Raw genomic sequence first — 19,614 nt, forward strand, 5'->3', positions numbered from 1 at the left:
GCTCATTAATGGAAACAGGGCCTCCCAACAGCCTTGCTCATTCTACTGCTCCATATTCAGGGAAGAAGGGAAAGAAACTCTTTGCTAGGTCAATAATCAACCTCAAATTTGTCCTTTTTGCCTAATTCTCATTTCCAGATGGCAGGTTTTCCTAAAGCAGGCACACTGAAACCTGGCCAGGCTGGCAGCCCTAATTCTATAGGAGCCTCTGGCTATGGATTTCTAACAAAGCTGGAGCTGCGAGGTGCTGCCGGAGGCCCCCAGTGAGAACTGGAGGGCCCTGGGCTCTTCCCACGGGATCCTTGATCGTGTTCTCATTTCCTCCTCCAGAAAGTGGGGCTAAAATAAGCCCAGGGGCTGAGGAAGGGGTGAGTCAGAGCTCTCAGAGTGAACAATCACTGCATTGCAGCTCCTTGTAAGAAACATCTCCCGTGGGCCTGGGTTGTTTATGCCAAGACCTGATAAGTCTGAAAAATGAGCTCTCCAAAGACAGGGTGGCAGCAAGCTCCCCTTCTTGGAGATGGCAGGGTACTTCACAGCATGGAAACTTCCTGTACTTCGGATAAAGCAAGGGCACACATCCCTCTGAGCTGAGGAAGCTGGTGACGGGGAGGAGGAGCCTGGGCTGGAAACCAGGTGATATGAGGTTTAGTCCCAGCTATTGACAATACCCAGGTGACATGAGGTTTAGTCCCAGCTAAGGCAAAACCCTTTACCTCTCTGGGTCCCCTTTTGCTCAGTTGCAAGATAAAAACTTAAGTCCGGATGATTTTCAAGTTTCCCTTTGGCTCTTTCAGTTTATCTGAGCAGCTTCCCAAGTGCCAAGTCTCCTGGTTCACTATCAGGACCTAGACTGGCATGGGATGTTAACTGCAGAGAAAGGAATGCCGACATGACCCATGGCACACTCCCATGAACCAGGCTCAATCAGCCCCCACTGATTGGGTGCCTCTCCTGTGCCAGGCATCTGGAAGACAGCTGGGGATGAGAGGGGAAAGATAGAGGGTCCCTCTCTAGCTTCCTGTCCAGCAGACAAGAGTGTGCACAGAGATATGGACAATAAGATATGGACAACAAGTAGCACCAATGGCTTCACTAAGCCCTGATGAAGATACACACAAGGAACTCAAACTGAAGAACAGTCCACAGGAGTCCAAGTGACAGAGGGCTTCAGTCAGTTAGTAGATTTTCCCCACCTCAACCAAAAGTTGTGATGAGAAAGAGGTCAGTATGGAACGACCAGAGAGGTCAAAAGTCGTTTTCCTCAGACGATCCAGCATTTTAATATCCATATAGTTTTCTCCAGACAGCAAAAGTAGTTCAAGATGGTTTCATCCCTGAGTATCACTATAATTGAGAGAAAAATTGTTCTCATGCTGTGATAGGGGCTACTCAATTGAGAATGGTTTTTGTTTGTTGTTTTAGAGAGAGAGAGGAAGAGAATGCGCACGTGCGCGCGCACACACACACACACACACACACGCACACTTGTGGGTGGGAGATGGGGAGGGAGAGAGAAAATCCCAAGTAGGCTTCCATGCCCAGCACAGGTAGCCAGACACAGAACTGGATTTCATGATCCTGAGATCACGACCTGAGCTGATATCAAGAGTCTGATGCTCAATTGATTGAGCCACTCAGGCGCCCCTCAACTAAGAAAACTTTTAATCCCAAGAGTTAAGAGATTGAATAATGCTTACTGAAGATTCTAGTGAAGATTCTAGCCCTATTATGCTCATCATCCAATATATTTACCACAGCTAGCACTTCCAATATGCCTTCAGTCATTTTAAAACATTTATTTAGGACATTGCATCTTAAACCAAATTAAAAACAAATATTAAAAATTAATTACAGATTTTAATATTCCAAATACCATGAGGCTTCATTTAATTTTGTGATTTTCTTACTAATGAGGTTTTTTTTTGCCTTCAAGTTTTTGTTTTGATGCTTTAAAAATTAAGTAAGTAAAATTTGAGATACACACATGGAAAATGAATAAAATATACATACAGAAGATGAATAAAACATGTATGCATACATATATATTAAATAAATAAATAAATAAATAAATTACCACCAGATTTTATCATCTTATAGATTTCCCTCCTTTTCCTGAGCTTATCTAAATCATGTGTTTCTCATTTGTAACCACAGCTGTAATGCAGCATGGGAAGCACGCTGGGTGCTACCTCATAAACAGTCAGTGTTCATTGGTGTTCATCCTAATTGTGATTTAGGGATTTATTCCACAAATATCCATGAGTCTATACATGTTCCAGCTCCGTATCAAGCAAGGAAAAAAGGTGGCTGGCATGTGGTGTCCCATCCCAGGACCAAGAGGGAGACAGACATGTAAACAGATGAAACAGATCAATTATATCCTCTGCTAATGGACAGCTCTGCCCACTGGTTCCAGGACACAGAGGAAGGAGGGATTCATCTGAAGAAGAAGGAGTCTGTCAGTCAGCGTGGTGGGAGAGGAGGTGACTCTTCTACCACAGGAAACAACGTGAGTAGAGCATGCAGGCTCTGGTAGAACATCCTTTTGCTGTGCTCTCTGGCGAGGGCAGAATCCAGGAAACAACTGGACTTTTTCCTTGGGTGACAGGAGAACCATCAGAGTCCTATAAGCTCAACAAATGTAGGGAGACAGTTGACTGAACCATCAATAAATATTTTCTAAAGTAATGAATCAAAAAAATTTAGAGGGATTATTGTTACAGTGGAGTACAAGTCTTGGGTTTACATAGAAATATTTCATAACCACATGTGACAAATAATAATAATAATTCATAATATTTATAGCCTTCTGAGCACTGTACATTCATTTATCATTTATCACCACAAAAATCCCCTGATAGATACTATGACTACTGAGAGGGAGTAGAATTTAATTACGATGAAGCCATGCTTTGAAGCTAAACTGTTTGTGTTAAAATCCTGACTCCACACTTATTAAATATGTCCTTTTAGGCAAGTAACTTTCTATACCTCAGTTTTCTTCCTTTTATAATGGGTTTATAAAAGTGCCATGGGGTTGTGATTAAATGAGATTCTACCTGTACTTGGTTGGAACAATGCCTGTCCAAAGCATGATGTTTAATGGGTATTGAACTATTGACCCATTTCACCTAGGAGGAAACTGAGGTTTGGGGATAGAGACTCATGTTTCCAAGTAACATGGTCAAGAAGTTGCAGATCTTGGGCTCAATTGGGAATGTTAATCTACTTGGTCATTATTACCTTTAAAACTCTGATTAATTAATTAATGGAGTCATCAAACACTTATTCACTTATTAAGCCTCTACTAAGGGTCAAGCATGGTATTTTGTCATTTCACGTGAACTATCTCAGGTGCTGTCCACCACACAATGTATCACTAGTCCAGGTTTTTAAGTGAGAGTGTCCATGCTCAGGGGAGTTGAATCTCTTGTCCAAGACCATAGCGTTGCTGTTGACTTCCCAACGTCCAGTACACACCATCTGCAGGGGCAGGACTTGATTAGTCTCAGCTAATCATGGAAATCATATCCCAGTCTCCAGCAGAAGAACCCAGGCCTAAGCCAATTAGTGCAATGGAAAATTTTCTACAGCTTCTGCAAATATTGTCCAGTCTTTAGAGAAATCCTTAGTGGGAGACTGTCATGTCCTCTGATGTCGTGTGTGGGTCTGAGGTGCTGTAGACTTCTTGCTATCATCCTGAGGAGTCCACAGAGCAGGGCATGGGCATGGCCAGGAGAATCACAGAGACCACTGGATGAAGCTAACCCTGAAGCTTCCATCCGTGTGGGCCAATAGATGTACTTATTCCAAATACATGAAAGATTTCTGCACAGCCAGCAAAACAGAGAGGTGGGGTCCAAGCCCAAGTCTGAACCAGGGCGACTCCCCCGATCCATGCCTTCCTACAGTGCTTGGCTGTAGACGTGGCTCTTCTACCCAAGTTGTTTACCATCTGGCAGAAGGCTTTTGGCATTCTGCTACAGTGGCAGATTTGATCATCAGTCACAATGCCAAAGTAATGTGGTTTGAGTCATTGTTTATCTGTTGGTCTAATTCTTCCATAATAAATATGCATTGCTTAGATAATAAAAACAACAAAGGGGAAAATTCCATGTGAGGCAGAGATAAAAAAGCTCTGCTAAAAAAGAAGGCTTATATAAAGATAAAGCTGTATGATGTGCGTCTGGCATGTTTTAAAAAATGCTAAACTGAGTTGGGCCAAAGACAGAGCAAGGCGCTGAGCCTTTTATCACACACTAGGCACCAGTTCCCTTGGAGACCTGATTATTAATTAGGAGGAGCTGGTGGTAGCTATTATCAAACTTCCCTGATTTCCCCCTATCAATAGAGGAGCTTACAGAGAAATGCCCTAATCAAGACAGCTTCTGAAGACAATGGGTCCAGCCAAGAGAGATTTTAGTACTTTAGAGAGGTCCTACAAGTTCAAGTAATTCTTAGAGAAAGCCAAAGAGGATATCTGCCATCCATTAGAAGTTCGGTTTAATGCTGTGTTTTTGTGTAGATTTGTCTACTTGAGGAAGGAAGTCCCTCACACCATGGGTAGGCTCGTGTTCGTGAGGTTGTGCTGTATTAACAGACAGTAATAGGGGATTTTGAAGCCAAGAGAGGACAGCCTTCTGAGGAGGTAGAGGGCCCTGCCCAGTGCCAATCAGCACTAGCTGCAAAGTGGGGAGGAGTCATTTCTGCAAAGAAAAATCGAACAAATGAAGGTTTATTGGGAAGCAGATGGAGTCTGTCCATTGTAGGGTCCTGGTACAGTTCTAAGGCCTTCTTTAACTTTAGGTCTTCTGACTTTGGTTCCTCACCTCAAACATACTAAATTGCCCCTGCATCCCACATTAAATGGAATTTATATATGATAAATTATAAAATTACATTATAAAAGTTTAAAAATTATAAAAATTGATGTGATGCATTTTGTAGACACACTAACCACAACATTTATTAATTTAAATTCTACCACTTTCATATTTCAGAGCCAATAATTGTGTATTTGAGATCTCAAGGATTTCCCTAGGCCCTTGGAAAGATTGTAGGCCCCAGCTCCTGTTACCATGGAACAGGATGATAACAGATGAAACAGCCCTAGTGGATGACAAGGACAGTTGTCCGTCTAGTGGGCCAGTAGGCAATGAGTGGTAACATGCCTCTCTGTTTTCCTTAGTCCATGGCAAATAGAGCGCACTCAGTGGTTGCGAGCAGATTGATGATGAGATAGGAGAGGAAGGGACTCAGATCAAGGTTGTTCAGGCAAGTTAGGTGCAGGTGTAGAAGTTCTGGGCATTCCATCCCACATAGGAATCTCATGCATTTTCTCAATCCCATTTCTGCAGGTGTAGGAGAGTGGCAGCATACAGATAAGCTAAAGAAAAACCAAAAACCTGTCTCTGTGCCAGGCACTGTGCTAGTCTCTCTTATATACAGTGATTTCAAGGAAATCACAACAACCCTGTGCAGTAGTAGCACTGCTATTATATTTTACAAAGAAGAAACTGAAGCTGGATGGGACATGAAGAAGTCCCACAGCAGAGCAAGAACGCAAAGTTGTGAGACACTCAGGGCCCACCCTTCCCTGGAGAGTTTTCAAAAGAGCAAATGAGTGCAGTGTCGGGGGATGGGGAGGGAGAGGTGGCCAGAACCCTCTGGAGCAAATTTCTAGAACATTGGGTTTCTCAGGATCCCTGCCTCTCTGGCAAATTTCCTTTCTGCTGTCCTCTGAGTGCCCTGTTGAGTCTGTGGCTCCCTAGAATTGACCTCATGTACCCCTTCATCACTAAGGACAGATCATCTTGCTGGGCTTTGCCAAGGGCATTAATAAAATAGCTCCTGTAATTGTAGCCACACAAAGGTAGACAAGGAAATTACTCTCAGTCAAAAAGCAGAAACCCACTGTCCAGCTGGAGCTCAATTCCCAACCCTCCCATCCCCAGGGGCATAGGTTAAGATGCCTTTTCTCTCCTTTTATTAGATTAGTTTCAGCCTCAAAGACAATCCCTCCTTTGAGCCATACCCATGTTTACCTGCTATTGTTTCTAACCTCGGACAAATGACAAAACGTCATGGCAACAAAGCTCAGAGGAAAGATCAGTGTCCGGAGGCAGACAGGCATGAGCAGGCACCCCTACCCTGCTGCTTGCTTGCTAGAACTCTGATTTTGAGCAGGTTGCTTGAGGTCAGCTTCCTCATCTGTAGAGGATTGAGGATGAATCAAATGATGCAGTAAAAATCTGGCAAATGCATTAAATTACCTGGGAATTCTGTGGTTTTAGAGGAAATATAAAACAGAGAAGCAAGAGAGATGCCTTTATTTTCTCCCAGGGATGGGGGTGGAAGGCAAGAGACAGACACTTTGAACTGAGAGCACAGACCGTGCAAAGCCTAGGGACAAATGAAGTCTAATAGAGCTGGGTCATAGACTATGGGCAAGGGACGAGGGGAAGTAAATCAAGACTCGAGAGCTCAAGCTAATCCAGATAGTTCAAAGACATACAAGGACTTAGCATATTATCATAAGAAAAATGAGGAGTCACTGAAGGGATTTAAACAAGGGAGCAAAAGGGTTCATTTATGTTTTTATAACTTCACCTTGCTGGAGAAGAAAATAGATTGCAGAAGGTCAAGGCTGTAGATAGGCAACGCTGTTAGGAGGCTGACCGACCAGTCAGGTGATGGAGTGGCAGGTTTGACCTGGGAGGTGGAGGCGGGTATAGAGGAAAGTGTCCCATTGTCTGTCACTTGCTCGTTCTTATGTTTTCAACCATTTATGGAGGGTAGTAATGGTACCCTCATCCCAGAGCTGTTAGGGGATTCAGTGAGATCGTGCGCGCAGAGTACATAGCACAGTGTCTGCCACATAGTGAGTGGAAGCAGTTGTCATCATCGGTGGTAGCAGCCGTGGTCACAGGATGCACTCAGAAAATGTAACACATGCAACCAATGAATAAGTACAAGGAAAAGCCCTTTGGAAAATGAAATCCTGGTTAATAGGTACAAATGGTCTGATGAGAAGGAAATGGAGAGGTGGGGAGAGCTGTTGTCTAAGGAAGTCGATGGGCCTGCACGGTGAGCTCTCCTGGTAAGTAGGACATGGAGAGGAGGTGTCCAAAATGTGGAAGGTGGGCTGGGCAGGCTGGAGCCCCTTTGAAGAGGGTCTGGAAACAGAAACAGCCAGGTTGGTAGGAAGGCTATTTTTAGTTTGGTAAAAGAAATCTACAGAAGAAGTATAACCTGTGACCAGAGCCGTCTTTGCCTCTGTCCTCCCCGCCGGGAGAATTAATCACTGGGTCAGGAGAGTGGGAGCTAACACTGGTTGAAGGAAATGAAAACTATTGAGAGTGTCTTGTTCTGTTTAAGTGCATTCAAATCTTATTGTTTAGACATTCATTTTAAACTGGGAATGTCTTTATTGTTTTTGCTGATTTCGAAGGAATGTATGTTCTTTGTAAAACTCTCAAGCTATCAATAGGAACTATTTCGAGCACTAACTTTGTGGCGGGAAGTTGGCATAGAGCCTTATTCATATTTATGTCATTTAATTATCACCGCAGGGGCACCTGGGTGGCTTGGTTGGTCGGTTGAGCCTCTGACTCTTGATTTCCGCTCAGGCCTTGATGTTGGAATCATTAGATCAAGCCCCCATAAGCCGTCTGCTTAGGATTTCCTCTCTCCCTCCCCAACCTCATGAGTGTGCACTCACACACACTCTCTTAAAAAAAAAATACAAATACATAAACAAACAAACAAACAAAATGATCTCCCCAGACTTATTGTGCAGGTAGTGTTTACGCATTTTACAGCTAATGAAGCTGAGGCCACGAGAAGATAAGCAACTTATGCACAGTTACCTAACTATGTTCATGACTTGCTAGTTTAGGAAGGTTACTTAACCTCTTCCCTGAGCCTTGGTTGTTTTCACTCGTTTAGGGAAGATGATAACCAGACCGTGGACTCAATCACTGGAGCCATGCTCTGGTTTGAAACCTGATTCTCCCACTTAATAACTTCATGTCTTGGGGACAGTCACATAACCCTGTGCCTCAGTGCCTCCTCTGTAAAATGGGGATATGAATAATACCCCCGGTTGTTGTGAGGTTCCAATTAGCTAATACATGTTAAAGGCATAGAACAGTATCCAGTATGTGGTGACTGTTAACTGATAGTAGCATTATTGGTCGTCGTCACGTTCTTATGCTCTTTTGCTAAAAGAATGTCAGTTATCCGGGCAAGGTTCACTAGAGGGAAAAGAACGGGATTTTAAGGGCAGGCAGATCTAGTTTGAAGAATAAAGGAGCTAACAACTGTGAAACACTCAGCACAGTGTGTGGAAAAGAGTAAATGCAGATGTCCATTATTTATTATCTATGATTTCCAGAACATGTGCCCTTAACTGCTATTTGCAGCTTCTTCACCCTGCATTATGGCGGCTAACATCTTATTATCCAGGGGCGGACACTGTTAATAGCATCTCTCCCATCCTTTCAGACTTTTGAAACAACCACATAAACTTGTTTCCATGTGATTTTTCATTTTTAACTATGGGTTAAATGTAGTGGATGTGAATTCTGGCTTTGGTCCGTAGTACTGCACGACCTTAGGGAGGCTACTTGCCTCAGTTTCTTCATCTACAAAACGGGGATAACAACATCCATCCCTTGAGTGGTAGTAAGGACAAATTCAGTAATTCAAGACACTTACAACTGAACCTGGTCACGTGGGTTTAAAAAAGACTTAAAACAGATATCCCACAGAATAGCGAGATTAATCCTCATAAATCGGATTGTGTTGTTTTCCTGCTTAAACTCTGAAATGTTCCCATGCATGAAATGTTCCCATTCTTATGCCCTACCTTGGTCTATGTGAAAGTTTTAGGTGGCCTGGAAAATATTATTTTCATTCTTCACCTGAGTTCCAAACTGAGGAAGCCATAGATGAATATTTTTCACACCTTTGTTTGGAGTATATGGCATAAGCCTGTGGAGAAATAGGTTGAAAAGGGCACCTGGCTATCTCAGTCTATTAAGTGTCTGCCTTTGGCTCAGGTCCAGGGGTCCTGGGTTGGAGGCTCCTGTAGACTCCCTGCTCATTGAGAAACCTGCTTCTCCCTCCTGACAGCTTATGCTCTCTCTCTCACTATTTCTTTCTCTCTCAGATAAATAAATAAAACCTTAAAAAAATAGAAATAGGTTGACATCTGAAGGAATTACAGACTGCATTGTGTTCCTCCAAATTCATATGTTGAAGCCCTGACTTTCAATGTGGCTGTATTTGGAGATAGTGTTGTTAAAAGATAAATAAGGTTAAATGTGTTCAAAAGGATGGGGTCCTAATACGATAGGACTAATGTCCTTATAAAGAAGAAGAAGGAGGGGGTGCGCCTGGGTAGCTCAGTTGGTTAAGCCACTGCCTTGGGCTCAGGTCATGATCCCAGAGTCCTGAGATGGAGTCCCGTATCAGGCTTCCCCTCCTCTGCAGGGAGCCTGCTTCTCCCTCTCCCTCTGCGTCTTCCCCTGCTTGTGCTCTCTCTCTGTCAAATAAATAAAATTCTTAAAATAAATAAATAAATTTTTAAAAAGGGAGAGAAGGGGACATGAACATGCACAGAGGAAAGACTGTGTAAAGACACTCAAACAGCTTGACTTCTGGCTATCTGCAAACCAAGCATTCACTAGAACCCCACCATACTGATCTGGAATTTCCAGCTTCCAGAACTATGAGAAAATAAACTTCTGTCGTTTATCTGGCATCCAGTCTGTGATACTATTATGGTGGTCCTAGCACACTAATACAGGAGGCTTGCTAAGACAGCACCAAAGAAATTATCTGATTACAGGTTCATAGGCAGATGTGGACAACCTCAGGCTTCCTCCTGTAGGGCTTGACCATGTGAAATTTATGGCAAGGAGGGACAGAGAATATCTGCCTCCTTTAGGTACTTTGGATGCTAAATAAGACAGAGGATAGGCAAGGGTTCATTTTCTAAAAGTCACACATTGGATAAATCGTTCCTTCTTCTAAGGAAGAGTGGGTGAAGGATGAGGACTCCAGAACTACTACTTCAGTTGCATCCTTTGGAGACATGAGGAATGGAGGATTGAATATCCCTATGAAGAACTTACAAGACCTGGCATGATTGGCTTCTTGAGTCTTTCTCTTATTTGGTCTTAACCTTCTTCTTGCTGGCCATATTCCAGGCACATGATCTCCTTTCCATTTCTGAGTTCCCTCAAGCCCTTTGCCCATTCCGGGGTTCTTTGCACTTGCTGTTTCCTCTGCCTAAAACATCTCCCTCATTCTCATGCTTCATGCCTCTTCCGTATGTCCCTAACCACCTTACTGAAAGTGTCCACTGGAAGTTACTTGCTCATTGAAGATCATGCCATTTATTTCCTTCCTGTATAGAACCTAACCAAATCTGTAATTACCTATTACATTTTATTTGTGTACATTATATGTCTCTCTCAAGAATGTCAGTATCCCAGAGTTCCTAGAACATCGCTGGTGTTTAATAAACATTAGTTGAGTGCATGTTAAGAAAAAGAAAAGCAATTCCTGATATCGAGGGGTTGGCCTGGTGCTGGTAGAGAGGTCCTGGTGTTCTAGGAGCCAGCTTGGAACTCACAGTTAGATCTGTTGAACTCAGACAATATCATGGAAATGCCAATAGTAGGTGAAGTCACTCTATCACAGAACAATTAAATGCATGACCACAAAAATAAGCAAATATCCTGAGTCATATGAGTGACTTCTGCTTCTTTTCCAATTACTCTTTCAGCCTTGCTCCTGTCTTCCCTCCCTATAGATAAGATTTATTAAAATATCCAAGGAGAAAATACCCCCCCCCCCCCGCTTCTTGACAATCTCTAATCCAGAGCAAAGTTCACTTCCTTTTATCCTTCCCCAAATTACAATACTAAAGCCAAATTCTTAAACCTTTCTAAAACCCTTTTACTGAAATGGTCCACTGTTCCCCTGACACTCCTTTCCCACTGCAGTAATCAGTAACCCCAACTTGTTCAACTACAGATGTGTCACTGGGGATCTTTGGCCAGAGGGCATCGACAATATAAACTAGAAGTCCCAGGACACATCTGGCTTCAGAATCTTCTGTATTTAGGGGCTTCCACAAAGTCAGGACACTTTTTCCCATGTTTTATACCCACCTTCCTCTTGTGTTGGCTTCATCTTCTGGTAAGATCTTTCTGTGAGGCAGGTCAGATAGCCACTGGTACTCCCAACCCTACATCCTTACCATCCATTATGTAGAGGAGGGGAAATCTGTTGTCCAGTGATCTAACAGCAAAACTTAAAATACTCTTGATTTTCTCTGCTTGGTTTAGATACTTAACCCTGCCTGGATCAATCACTGTACTAGAGGATGGGGTACATTGGCCAGTCTGAGGCACATACTGTAAGGGCCTATTCAGCCAGAGCGGCCCCACCCCGGTTGAACTGCCATTTTGTTGTAAAACTTAAATTGACTCTTGCCCCCGCCAGGGGAACTTACTTAAAAACAAGTCCCAGAAACTAGTCCCAGGTAACAAAGCCCAAATACAAGGGTGGGTCAGGCCAGGTGGAGACATCCAATGGGGGGGGCATAGTGTCTCCCTAGTTACCAAGGAGTATGGGCCCCGCCCTTTGGGTACCTTTTGGGCACCAATTCTGACCAAGGTGCTAGGCTAATTCAAATATCTACTAGGGTAAATTGTAATTCAATTGGTCACCTAGCATGACTGTGCAGCTCTCTCTGTGTGTTACAATTTCATTGGCCACCTGTGCATGGCCAGGCCCAACCACATGGCCTTTGCTCTATAAAAGTTAGTCTGTGAGGGAGAGAGAGGTCGCCCTCTCTGTAAGGGGCGACCCCGACCAGTCTGTTTGACGGTCGGTTTGATTCTCGATGCTTGGCGCAAAATAAAGCTTTGCTTGACCTTCGCTTTGTATCAGTCTCACTCCTTTAATCACAAACCCATTATTGGGGGACCCAACATTGGGGACCCAACAATACCTGTTCTTGGGGTTCAAAACAAAACAAAAAAAGATAACCTTGATTGTCAGTCCCATAAGGTTCACATAGAGTAGAGGTGGACTGCTTTTCTTATCGGCATTTGGTTAGAACAGAAAACACTCCCTATTTTGTTAGCAGTAAGAGATTCTATATAGAAAATTAGATACTTATAAAACTACAGTAAGAGCCAAAGGGGAAAAAAGCCAAGGAAAGTGGCAGCTAGTTTTCAGTTATGCTGCTAGTTTTCAAGCAATCAGGAAGGCAAAGGACCAGTAACTACAAACATCTTCAGTGCTGAGGTGGGTGAGTTGCAAGAAAATGCCTGGAGGCTACTCAGAATCTCACATCTGCTGCAGCCCACAGATCTTCTATTTCCAAAGAAGGGGTGACTATGATCCATCCATCCATGCATCCATCCATCCATCCATCCATCCTGGTCTTCCAAAATTTGTGAAAATTCTTCACATTGGCAAACTAGTTGTCAGGAACTCTGGGATACGTGGTCAGCCTTCACAGTTTTCTGGCTCCTGTGACACAGAGATGAGCACAGAGGGGACATGGCGGGGAATGGCATTGAGTTGTCAGCAGAAGAGTCCAGGGTAGATTCTTGGAGAAGAGGATGTCAGACAAATGACACAAACAGTGCCCTTGGTCATAGTATTGTAAACACTTTCCTCAGATTATACGCCTGCCCTTTTTAAAATTAATATGTAAGTGTTCAAAAGAAGCTTAACTTGTTTGGACAGCTTTAGGGGTCCTAGAAGTATTGGGACTGATTTCCCGAAGATATAAGAAAATGTGTCCGTTTTCAAATATAGGAGGAAAATGGAAGCCATGAACTATAGTTTGTGAGCTTGATGGAAAATTCTAGGAGAGTTTCTAGCTAAGAATACCAAGAAGATTGTACATGAAGGCACAGAAAAGTAAAGTGATTACAAAGAAACATCAGAGGTTTACTAAGAACAAATCATACCAAACTAGCCTTGTTTGTTGTTTGTTTGCTCATAAATGAATTACTGAGGGGATTCCTAGGGTCACAGGGCATGTGGGTTTTAGTGTGTCATTTACTGAAATCTCATTATGCCTCTGTGAACAAATGATAAAATGTTGATGGCATTAGCACTGAGTGGAATGATAGCTGAATGGCCGTGCCCTGGGAATGCTCACTAATGGATCAATGTCAGCCTAGGAAAACGGTCTCCGTGAAGGAGCTCCAGGTTTGTTTGGGCTTGTCCAGTTCAACATTTTTATCAATGTTTCATATGACAGAATTGATGGCCCTCTAATCAAATCTCAGGATGCTCTGAGGCTGAGGGGAAGAACAAATGGATTGTGTAATAGAATCGGGATTCACAAAACTATCAGGAGCCTGGCATGAAGGAAAGAAAAGAGCAAATTGAACTGCACTGGAAATAAATCTACAACATTGCCTCTAGACCTCCAAACACTGTTGTGAGAGTAAGTGAGAGGGATGGCTTCATCAAGGACTCTTGGAAAAAAAGACTCACGTCTTGTCTTTACTGGAAACAACCTAGAGTGCTAGATCATATTAAACAGTCAAAATAATGAAGTGACATGTTGGGTTGCATTTATAGACTTATTTTGAGTTGAATAATGCCCCACACATAGTATAAGCTTGGCAGATTACCATTTAAAATAATTCATGATTTAATGTTGTTTTTTTTTTCCCCTGAAACACTATGTTGAGTTATTCATGCATTCATTCAGCAGATATTTCTTGAGAACTAGAGTCAGGCTCTGGGTGGGTGCTGAGAACACATCAGTGAACAAAATAGACAAAATCTCTGCCATGAGAGAACTGAAACATTTATTGAGCATCCAGTATGTTCCAGATACTGTGTGAAGGCCATCAAGATGAATATAGCTCCTGCCTTCAAATTCTTGTTCAAGAAACAGATGTGGAGCTAGAATTACAACCCAGAAATGCTATGTGCAGGTCTAGCTCTACAAAGAGGAGTGGTTCTGAGAAGGAAAACAGTCTAGGAAATAGTTGCAGTGGATGGGACAGAGGTGAGTTAGTTCACATGTATGTAATGATTAGATATTTGCTCGTTCTTGGTACCACATTTATGAATGTGTCTGAATAAGGCGACAAGAATAGTGGGTAAACCTGAAACCCGTACCATATAGGGCAATAGAGATGGAACTTGGATTTTGTTTATTAACCTGGAGATGAGAGATCCTAGGGGTAGGGCCAGTTCATGGGCATGCAACGTGTGAAATGTTGCTGTTTAAAATGAAGAATGGTCTTGTACTGTGTGGCTGAAAAGGACGGCTTTAGGAGCTGGCTGGATGTTTCAGAGCAGCAGAGCTGGGGTGACACGAGGAAAATTTTTCTTTTCTTTCTTTTTAAAGATTTTATTCATTCATTCATTTATTTATTTATTTTTAATTTCTTTTCAGCGTAACAGTATTCATTGTTTTTGCACTACACCCAGTGCTCCATGCAATACGTGCCCTCCCTAATACCCACCACCTTGTTCCCCCAACCTCCCGCCCCCCACCCCTTCAAGACCCTCAGGTTGTTTTTCAGAGTCCATAGCAATGGCCGCGATCGCCAAACTGTGGAAAGAACCAAGACGCCCTTCAACAGATGAATGGATAAGGAAGATGTGGTCCGTATACACTATGGAGTATTATGCCTCCATCAGAAAGTCTGAATACCCAGCTTTTGTAGCAACATGGACAGGACTGGAAGAGATTATGCTGAGTGAAATAGGTCAAGCAGAGAGAGTCAATTATCATATAGTTTCACTTATTTGTGGAGCATAACAAATAGCATGGAGGACATGGGGAGATGGAGAGGAGAAGGGAGTTGAGGGAAATTGGAAGGGGAGGTGAACCATGAGAAGAAAATTTTTCTGACAGAGTAGTTTATCAGTGGAAGGATATATCTGTGAAGTAGCAGATTCCTTTTCATTAGAGCCCTTAAAGCAGAAGCTGGGGAGCCCTCCTTTCAATACATGATGAAGACTGACTCACTGATTTGTGTTTTGAACTGAATGGCCTCTGAGGTCAGGTAGCCCCGAGATTCTCCTGCTCTTAGATCTTTAGTAAGCTGCATTTAAAATTTTGCATCATGCAATGCTAATTTGTACTGTGTGTGTAAATCATTGCTTACTTAACTCCATTATGGACTTCTTGAGATCTTGAGGAAAGGGCTGGATGGTGTATTGGAGAAGTTGTAGATTTGAAATTTGTTCCATTACAAAAAGAGTAGTGTTCCTTTTGGGCAGGCTATTCACCTTGTCTGCAACTGAATTTCCACCTTTATAAAGTGAATGTAATAAAACTCATCCTGTCCTGTTGCTGTGAGGACAAGATATAGTGTGTGGGTAAAGCATCTTGAACAGAGTAACACACAAAATGGATGTACATCTAATGATAGTTACATTTATTCCATTCTTACATACTGCTATCCCTCTGGCGTCTGGCACTGAAGAACGTACAGATCAGTTCCGTCTCCAAAGATACTTGTTGGGTGAAGGCCAAGTGCTCATTGAAATGCTATGGACCAACAAACCAGAGAACCAATGGCCACTGATTCTTTCCCCAAAGGGAGGAGGATTTTGCTCTATTTTCTTTCTTTTCCTTTTCTTTTTTTTTTTAAAGCTCTCTCCACTGCTGCTTTGTGTTATTCCTGCTTTGGCTCTTCAGTTGCTCTTGTTTCGGAAGCTGCTGGTGTCCAGATCTGTGGATTCTCAGCACCCTCTAGAGACAGAAGAGGGATTTGTCTCACTTGAGAGAAGATAGATTTTCCTTCTAATGCAGCTGCTGGAGCAAATGAATGTGCCAAAAGGGAGATCTGGGAGAGGGAACAAGCAAGGGAAGATCCAGTTTTTCTTAACCCTCCCATCCCTATCAATGCACTTTTCTGATTACTTTCTCTTAGATGACCAATCCCCAGGTGGATCTGAAGACAGGGAGCCACATGGGATGCAGAAAAGTTTCCCTTCTATTTTTGAGCACAGGTTGAGAGTGTTCCATTGGGGCCATAACGGAATCTCTAGTGAATTCCGAACAGACCAGTGACTCAGATCTAGGGTTAAATATGTGCCTGAGTGACCTCCTCTGGCTGCTCCAGCAACATGTCCTGCTCAGTCTCCAGAAGAAGGGCAGGAAGAACTCATTCAAACACAATGAACCACAGAAAGCAATTTTAATTATAAAATGTATCTCCGAGTATTTAATCTACAGTTCTTTTTCATACCCAACTCTTAAAATTTCCACATCACTCCTATCCCTCAATAAACTTAAAGAATAACAACTTTCGGGTCATGAATATAGAGGGGCAGAGAGGTGAGGGGAGAGAGGGGACTGGGGTGGTCATAACATGATAAGACCCACTTCAGGATTGTTATGCCTTGGATAATGAGGGAAAGTTCTTGACAGATTAACTAAAAAATCAGAACATTTAAACAGGCATACCTCAGAGATATTGCAGGTTCAGCTCCAGACAACCACAATAAAGCAAATACTGTAATAAAGCGAATGTTGCAATAAGGCAAGTTGATGAGTTTTATGTTTTCCCAGTATATATAAAAGTTGTCTACCCTATACAGTAGTCTTATAAGTGTACAATAGCATTACTTTAAAAATACAATATACATACCTTAATTGAAACATGCTTTATTGCTTAAAAAAAAAAAAAAAGCTAACCATCATTTGAGTTTTCAGGAGTTGTAATCTTTTTGCTGGTGGGAGATTTTGCCTTGAAGTTGATGGCTGCTGACCAATCAGGAGGGTGGTTGTTAAAGGCTGAGGTGGTTGTGACAATTTCTTAAAGTAAGACAACAATGAAGTTTCCTGCATCGGTTGACTCTTCCTTTCATGAATGATTTCTCTGTAGTATGCGATGCTATTTGATAGAATTCTAGAACTTTTCAAAATTGGAGTCAATTTTCTCAAACCCTGCTGCTGTTTTATCAACTCAGTTTGTGTAATACTTTAAATTCTTTGTTGTCATTTCAACAATATTCACAAAATCTTCGCCAGGAATAGATTCCATCTCAAGAAACCACTTTCTTTGCTCATCCTTAAGAAGCAACTCCCCATCCGTTCAAGTTTTATTATGAGATTGCAGCAATGCCATCCACCTTCAGGCTCCACTTCTAATTCTAGATCTCTAGCTTTACCACCACATCTCCAGATACTTCTTCCACTCAAGTCTTGAACCCCCCCCCCCCAAGGTCATCCATGAGGGTTGGAATCAGCTTCTTCCAAACTCCTGTTTACGTTGATAATTTTGACCTCTTCCCATGTATCACCAGTGTTCTTAATGACATCAAGACTGGTGAAATCTTTCCGGAAGGTTCTCAGTTTACTTTGCTTAGATTCATCAAAAGAATCACTATGTATGGCAGCTATAGCCTTACAAAATGTATTTCTTGAATAATAAGACTTGAAAGTCAAAATTTCTCCTTGAACCATGAGTTGCAGAAAGGATGTTGTGTTGGCAGGCACCAAAACAACATTAATCTCATCGTGTATCTCCATTAGGGCTCTTGAGTGATGAGGTCCAGTGTCAACAAATGCTAATAATTTGAAAGGAATCTTTTTTTTTCGGAGCAGTGTCAACAGTGGGCTTTAAAATAGTCAATAAACCATGTTGTAAACCTACGTGCTGTCATCTAGACTATGTTGTTCCCTTTGTAGAGCACAGGCAGAGCAGATTTAGCATAATCCTGAAGGCTCTAGGGTTTTCAGAATGATCGATGAGCATTGGTTTCAACTTAAAGTCATCAGCTGCTTTGCCCCTAACAAGAGAGTCACATGTGCCCTTTGAAGCTTTGAGGCCAAGCACTGACTCCTCTCCAGCTATGAAAGTCTTAGATAGCATCTTCTTCCCACAGAAAGCTATTTTGTCTACACTGATATCTGTTGCTTAGTGCAGCTGCCTTAATGATCTCGGCTCGAGCTTCTGGGTCACTCGCTGCAGCTTCTCCATCTTGTATGCTTGTATGCTATGGAGACAGCTTCTCTCCTTGAACTTCATAAATGAACCCCTTCTAGCCTCAAACTTTCCTTCTGCCCCTTCCTTCCCTCTCTTAGCCTTTGCAGAATTGAAGAGACTTAAGGCCTTGCTCTGGGTTTGGCTTTGCCTTAAGGGAACGTTGTGGCTGGTTTGATCTTCAATCCAGACCACTCAAACGTTCTCCAGATCAGCAATAAGGCTGTTCCACTTTCTTATCATTCGTGCGTTCACTAGCGTCGCACTTTCACTTTCCTTCAAAAACTTTCCCTTCCCCTTCACAGCCTGGCTAACTCTTGGCTCAAGAGGCCTGGCTTTCAGCCTGTCTCAGCTTTTGACATGCTTCCTCACTAAGCTTTGTCATTTCTAGCTTTGGATTTAAAGTGAGAGAACGTGCAACTCAACCTTTCACTTGAACGCTTAGAGGTTATTAATTGGCCTAATTTCAACATTGTTGTGTCTCGGGGAATAAGGAGGCCCAAGGAAAGGGAGAGAGAAGGGGAAACAGCCAGCTGGTAGAGCAGTGAGAACACACACAACATTTATCAATTAAGTTCACTGTTGTATATGGGCATAGTTCATGGCCCCCTTAAACAATTACAATAGTAACATCAAAGATTGTTGACCACAGATCACCATAACAAATAAGAAGAAGAAGAAGGAGAAGAAGAAGAAGACGACAACGACGAAGAAGAAGTTTGAAATACTGTGAGAATTACCAAAATGTGACACAGACACAAAGGGAGCAAATGCTGTTGGAAAAATGGTGCTGATAGACCTGCTTGATGTAGGGTTGTTACAGATCTTCAATAAGTATCTGCAAAGCACAATAAAATGAGATATGCTTGTACTTGGTGGGTTACAAGGGAAAACTACCTTTTTGCCCTTCAGTTTTCAAACAAGTGCTGTTGGCTCTTCCTTTCCTGCTCCTTTGTGTCATATTGGGCAGATCTCAGATTTCCAGACACTTGCTGATGTTAAAATGTTCAGCCCCGTTAGCACAGTTTAAAATCTTATTCTTTTTTTTTTTTAAAGATTTTTTATTTATTTATTTGACAGAGAGATCACAAGCAGGCAGAGAGGCAGGCAGAGAGAGAGGAGGAAGCAGGCTCCCTGCTGAGCAGAGAGCCCGATGTGGGGCTCGATCCCAGGACTCTGAGATCATGACCTGAGCCGAAGGCAGCGGCTTAACCCACTGAGCCACCCAGGCGCCCCTAAAATCTTATTCTTATATCCAATTCAAAGCATCTCCCATTCCCACCAGCCCAGACCTGCCTTGCACACTAGGGACTGGACCGTTTGCTTTTGCTTCTCCTTCATACATCTTCCCACTTTATTCTGATGCTTTGGACCTCTCCAAGATCGGGATCTGAAAGGAGGAATTAGAGGCAAGTGGTGAAATCATTTTTTTTTTGGGTATAGTTGATGGTTCTTCCCTGGCTGTGGTGGATTTCCACTGAGTTGCATATTTCAGAGGTTCTACAAGAACCTAGGGCTCCCCATCGCATGATTCCTGGATGGAGGAGAACCTTTTGACTTGACCTCCTCCGAACAGCCACCTCCCTCCTGCCCCAGGGGATACACTCCAGAG

At 42.7% G+C, this 19,614-nt stretch overlaps 1 long non-coding RNA gene across 2 annotated transcripts in view; it reads left to right on the forward strand.

The window, feature by feature from the left end:
- Window positions 1–19,614, forward strand: part of LOC125107064 (uncharacterized) — a 97,598-nt gene that overhangs the window by 51,249 nt on the left and 26,735 nt on the right. Inside the window, exon 3 of one of the 2 annotated variants that reach the window (XR_007129459.1) lies at window positions 2,420–2,535. This is a non-coding gene — a long non-coding RNA (uncharacterized LOC125107064). Of the gene's footprint in view, window positions 1–2,419; window positions 2,628–19,614 lie in introns of those variants that run through there. The other variant, XR_007129458.1, reaches the window with a different exon arrangement.

The sequence above is a fragment of the Lutra lutra genome, chromosome 8 (genome assembly GCF_902655055.1).
Source record: "Lutra lutra chromosome 8, mLutLut1.2, whole genome shotgun sequence".
Taxonomy (NCBI): domain Eukaryota; kingdom Metazoa; phylum Chordata; class Mammalia; order Carnivora; family Mustelidae; genus Lutra; species Lutra lutra.